The 5,469-nt window shown below is 45.3% G+C and overlaps 1 long non-coding RNA gene across 1 annotated transcript; it reads left to right on the forward strand.

Moving 5' to 3' along the window:
• Nucleotides 1-424: 424 nt before the first annotated feature.
• Nucleotides 425-4,248, forward strand: LOC134524398 (uncharacterized). The gene is made up of 3 exons (XR_010073582.1): nucleotides 425-737; nucleotides 3,267-3,379; nucleotides 3,964-4,248. It is a non-coding gene; the product is annotated as an uncharacterized LOC134524398 (long non-coding RNA).
• The last annotated feature ends 1,221 nt before the right edge of the window (nucleotides 4,249-5,469 follow it).

The following is a 5,469-nucleotide window of genomic DNA, read 5'->3' on the forward strand; positions in this document are numbered from 1 at the left end:
CCTCACGACGCCCCGCCTCAGGCGGCACCTCCCAGAAACCCTTGCGCAGCCCCGGCGTCCCTCCCCGATATTCAAATCACTCCGGTCCTCGCAGCTCGGATTGGCTGTGACCGTTTAAATGAGGCCACGCCCCCTGAGCGAAGCGTGGCCGTTAGTAGGCCGTTGGTCTGGGGGCGGGAAAGGCGGCCAGCAGCGCCGGAACGCGCGTGCGCAACTGCGGCGCAAGCCCGCGCGTCCTCTTGTTGCCGTAACAACACCGCTCCCTCCCCCTTGCTGTTTTTATCCAATCAGAGACCCCTCTGCCTACTTGGCCCAATGGAGAGGTCACATGTTAATAAAGTGGCGGGGCGGAAGGGGGTCGTTTTGCCCAATCAGGAGGCGGGAACGAGCAAGGGTCTGCTACCCCTCAGCCGTCCGGTCGCTGTGGGACTCGCCTCGGCCTTTTACCTCAGGGGCCGCCGTGGGGGCGGTGGTGCTGGCTGGCTTCACGGAGGCGCCCGCCCTCCCGGATCGGCCCTGCTGGGGCCTCTGTGTAGGCCGGGGGAGGGGGGCGCTCCGGCCCCGCTAGCTGCCCCCGCCCCGCTAGCTGCCCCCGCCCCGCTAGCTGCCCCCGCCCCGCTAGCTGCCCCCGCCTCCAGCCCCGTGGTGCCGGCTGAGGGCGGGGACGGGGGATGGCGGCCTCTGAGGGCGTTCCCCGCGGTCGGTACCTGTGTGGGGAGTCTCCCGCTGGCCCTGAGGTAATGCCGAGTCCTATGTGACAAGTGCAGGGGGGAAAACCTTGGAAAAAAGCTCCTCAAAAGTGTAGCCGTAGGTGGGTCTGTTGGGTTGTAGAGTCTGCTCCTGGCTCAAGGGTGGAGCCTTGGGAGATGATTTCTACTGTCTCTTTAATAGAGAAGCCAAAATAATTGCGGTGAAGCCGATTCCTAAAGGAACAGTAAGTTTACATTTCATAGAATCATAGAGTGGTTTGGGTTGGAAAGGACCTTGAAGATCATCTAGTTCTACGCCCCTGCCCTGGGCAGGGACACCTCCCACCAGCCCAGGTTGCTCCAAGCCCCGTCCAACCTGGCCTTGAACACCTCCAGGGATGGGGCAGCCACAGCTTTTCTGGGCAACGTGGGCCAGGGGCTCACCACCCTCAGAGGGAAAAATTTCTTCCTGATATCTGACATAAATCTCCCCTTTTCCAGTTTGAAGCCGTTACCCCTCATCCTATCACTACATACCCTTGTAGAAAGTCCCTCCCCAGCTTTCCTGTAGGCCTTCTTCAGATCCTGGAAGGGGCTCGAAGGTCTCCCCGGAGCCTTCTCTTCTCCGGGCTGAACAACCCTGACTCTCTCAGCCTGTCCTCACAGCAGAGGGGCTCCAGCCCTCTGAGCATATCCATGGCCTCCTCTGCACCCTCTCCAACAGGTCCATGTCCTTCTTGTGCTGAGGATTCCAGAGCTGGATGAAGTACTCCAGGACTACTCATCAGAGCAGAGGGGCAGAATCCCCTCCCTCAACCTGCTGGCCAGATTTCTTTTGATGCAGCCCAGGATATGGTTGGCCTTCTGGGCTGCGAGTGCACATTGTCAGGTCACGTTGAACTTCTCATCCACCAGCACCTCAAAGTCCTTCCCCTCAGGGCTGTTCTTAATTCGTTCTCTGCCCATCCTAGATGTGTGCTTGGGATTGCATTGACCCAGGGGCTCACCAGGGGTCACAAAGTTATTTTAACACATCGCTTGAATTGTTGGAAATCAAAAGCTTTAGTGTCCATGCGCCTTGTTTTGCACAAAGTTTGGCAGGCTGTCTAAGAATTCCCCCACTGATGCAGTTGCCTTCAGACATGTGCTACCAGTCATTAGTCAGAGTATTTCTTTATTGGCCCCGGGGTGTTCCCTGTTGTTCTAACACTTGCTCTTTGCGAGTATGTGCTATCCCTAATGTTTAATCTTCCTGAAGTACTAGCTTGTGATCATTATACATATTTCTTTCATAATGACTGAAGTTAGGCAAGAAGTCAAAACTTAATATGTCTGTGAGCTCTTGCCAGTATTTTCTGGATTCGTGCCTTGAGAGAAGAACATGAAGAAGTACTGTAAATGGCTCCTTTCCCAGTCCAAATAAAGCATTATTCAGAGTTGTATTCCAGGAATCTTTGTTTTTCACCAGTTTTCAGAAATATCAATGGAACTGTTTGTTATTGCTAGCTAGTGTGAAGCTTATGAAACAGTAAGAAATTGTCGGTTTGTTTAGTAGTCATTTATGACTAATTGCCTAGATTATCATCTAAAGCAGGCGGTTTGTAAATAATACATCCATAGTCAGCAAAAGCAATCCACCTTGATTGATTGCCAAGGTCTAATTGAACGGTGATTCTACATCTCCCTCCGAGTCCAAACAGAGAGTTTGAAGTTACAGATCTTCCTCCTCTTGAAACTGCTTCTGCTCTGCGCTGCAGTGCATGGAGCTGCTGGCGGGTATGGCTTTTGGGGAACAAGAGATAACGAGGAGTGAACAGCATGCTGGAGAGATTATACCGTCTCAACAGATGGGTTAATGGAAATGAAAAATAATCAAGTGCTCATGAGTGTGAGTTGGTTAGGCTATACGCATATCATGATCCATTTAAATTTTTTTTGCAATCAAAAAGGTGGAGTTCAAAATATTTGTTATGTCTTTTTCCTCCCTGGACTTCTTTCCCCAGAAAGTTAGCCACTTCCCTGGAAGGAGTGAGATCTGTAGGAAATATTTGCCAGCTGGGAACATGAGCAAGGTAGTAAAGCTCTTCCCAAAATAATTCAACTTTTTTCTCAGTGTCTTCTTGCAGAGTAAGCCCTTCTTAAAGCCTTTTTTCTTGGCACAATTATTTTTTAGCTATCAGATTTAAATTCTATTATTTGCATGTCAGAATTGTCTAGCTTCCAGCATATTAGACGCCTCTCCTGAGTACTAGGCAAAGATGGATATGCTGGGCTAGAGGAAAGCAAATAGTTTTCTCTGTCTGAAATTAGTGCTGGAAAAGAAATCAGGAAAAATAAGCAATTGGCACTTAAAACTTTTTTAAGTGCAGAGGACTGAAGGAAAGTAGTCCTGATTCTTCAATCTTACAATATTCTTACAATCCTATTTGCCATTATAGTTAAAGTTACACTTTTGCAAAATTCTTGCAGTAGTTTGAAAACCTAGACCTAGAAAATCTACGTTAGAAAGCAGCTTTAATGCAATTTTTTCACGACTTTTGTAGTGTCCCTCTGTTCTGTTTCTCTCCTCATTTGTAGCCTGTATCTGTAAACTGGACTCTGGCTGTCAGGGCAGAGACGTCTTCATCGCCAAATCTGAGAAGGACACAAAACCCGGACAGGATATGATCTGCCAGCTGTACAGCTCAAGGGTAATCCCTCCGTTCCATGCTTCAAGATTGCTGCTTTGTCACTGAGCTGGTGTTTTAATATCCAGTTTAGCCTTGCCTTGATGTGGTCACTCAGCCATAAATAGCATTCAGTGGTCATTTTCTTCAGATTCATCATTGTCGAAAGAATTCATTGCTGTCAAAAGACAAATGTCTACTTTACATGTTATTCTGTAAACTCTTGTTCAGAAATGACTTCTAATATTTTGAGACAGAATCACCTTGACAATAGTTCAGGACATTCGGGATAGATGCATTGAACAAGGAAAACTTTATCCCTCATTAGGGAATGAGCATTTAAGTTACTCATTTTTCATGAGTCCCATTAAGCCCTATCGCCTTTTCCAAATAAGTGTCTCACCAAGGTGTTTTTGATTGACGCTTTTAAGTCATGTCCCAAATGAAATCTAATATAAAAATTTCTGTAAGCTTCTAGCTGTTTGGACTTCCAATAATTTGAAGAGCAAAACCTTAATTTATTTTGTTTTATTGTTGACCTTTGGACACACTTTGTTTTATGGACTAAATTTGTTTGACTTTGCATTGACCTCATTGTTATTTTTTAGGGAATGTTCCAAGGAAAGAATGAAAGTCTATGAATGTCTGAAAAAAATAAAAGATGGAAGGGAGGACACGTGGACGCTCTGGCTTGGAGAAAAAGAAAGTAGGAAATCAGATCCTCTTGAGCAGGAGACAGAGTGGACTGACCCACAGGCTCCTTTTCTCTTGTTAATGTTTCATTCCTTCAAACATTCATGCTTGAAGTGAACTTCAAACACTTGGTGAGCTGTATGAAGACCAGCTATGGCTTTAAATGAAGTGGAGAACCTGCGAACACTGGCTGTCATGCAGACCCAAGCTCTAGTTTGGTCAGTGTTAGGGACGTACACCCCAGTAAGGGGCATTTACAGTATCTTTCCCAGCTCAGCATCAGGCTAGACTATGGTAGAAGCATATCTGGCACAGAAGGGAGAGCAGCAGGGCCATCAGCGAGGCTTGTCACCTTTGCTATAGCGATTAATGAGTTACCAGTGTTGTTCGTGTGTTTCAAGCAAGTTTGGAAGCAAATTGGCTTTGTGTACTCCTTCCAAGCCTTTTATTATTGGTAGATTTAAGTTTGATCTGAGGATTTATGTGGTGGTGACATACTGTGACCCTCTGAGGATATTTGTCTATAAAGAGGGCCTTACACATTTTGCTACTTCAGCATCCTCTGACCTTTTGCATAATAGCTTGGTAAGGAAACAAGTCTATTAGCAGAAGTTAATGACAGTTCAATACATAGCAGACAGAGAGACAGAGAAATCATAATAGTTCAACTGTCCAAAGCATCTTTCTCTTGAGAATCTCTAAGCACTTCATAAATACTAGTAATTCATCTTTCTACTATCTGAGCACCATAAATAAAATTATGCATGAAATATTTGAGCAGATTCTGTAGTAGAAGACAGCATGTGTTATATTATCCAGATCAGTGCTGCATACAAGTTTTGGCACAGTTAATACTTCTATAAATACATACCTAATTAATTTTCTGTATTATTCTGGTACTAGTTTTCATGAAACATTATTTTGGGGGAAAAAAGATAGTTATAAGAAAAAGAAATCTTGGAAGGAAGAAAGTCCTAAATGCTAAAATATTTTGTTTTACTTCTTTATGAAAAGAAGTCATGGCTTAGCTGATGGCCAGGAAAGGTTCTGGTATGCAGTTCTGGATCATTCCAACACAGAATTAGCTCTACTAATAAGTGGTTGTAGAATGGGGCCTGACTGAGAAAGAGGGTTATCTTCCATTGAAACTGCTGATTTCTCAGAAGTGATGGAATTGGAATGCTGATGAGATTGCAGTGAAGTGAAATTGAAACTGTTGAGCCTCATTTATTGGGTTCTTTAGAGTAATGGGATCAGTATAGGGCTGATCATATTTAGTGCCATTAAATCTTCTGTGCTTAATTAAGATGCTTTGTACATTATGCAGTGTGACCAGGATCATGTAGAGAAGAAGGGAGGAGGCTAATACCTTTCTAACCCTGCATCTTGTTCATTCATTTACAGGATAATGTATGCATGCA

Source organism: Chroicocephalus ridibundus, chromosome 17 (assembly GCF_963924245.1).
Source record: "Chroicocephalus ridibundus chromosome 17, bChrRid1.1, whole genome shotgun sequence".
NCBI classification, from domain to species: domain Eukaryota; kingdom Metazoa; phylum Chordata; class Aves; order Charadriiformes; family Laridae; genus Chroicocephalus; species Chroicocephalus ridibundus.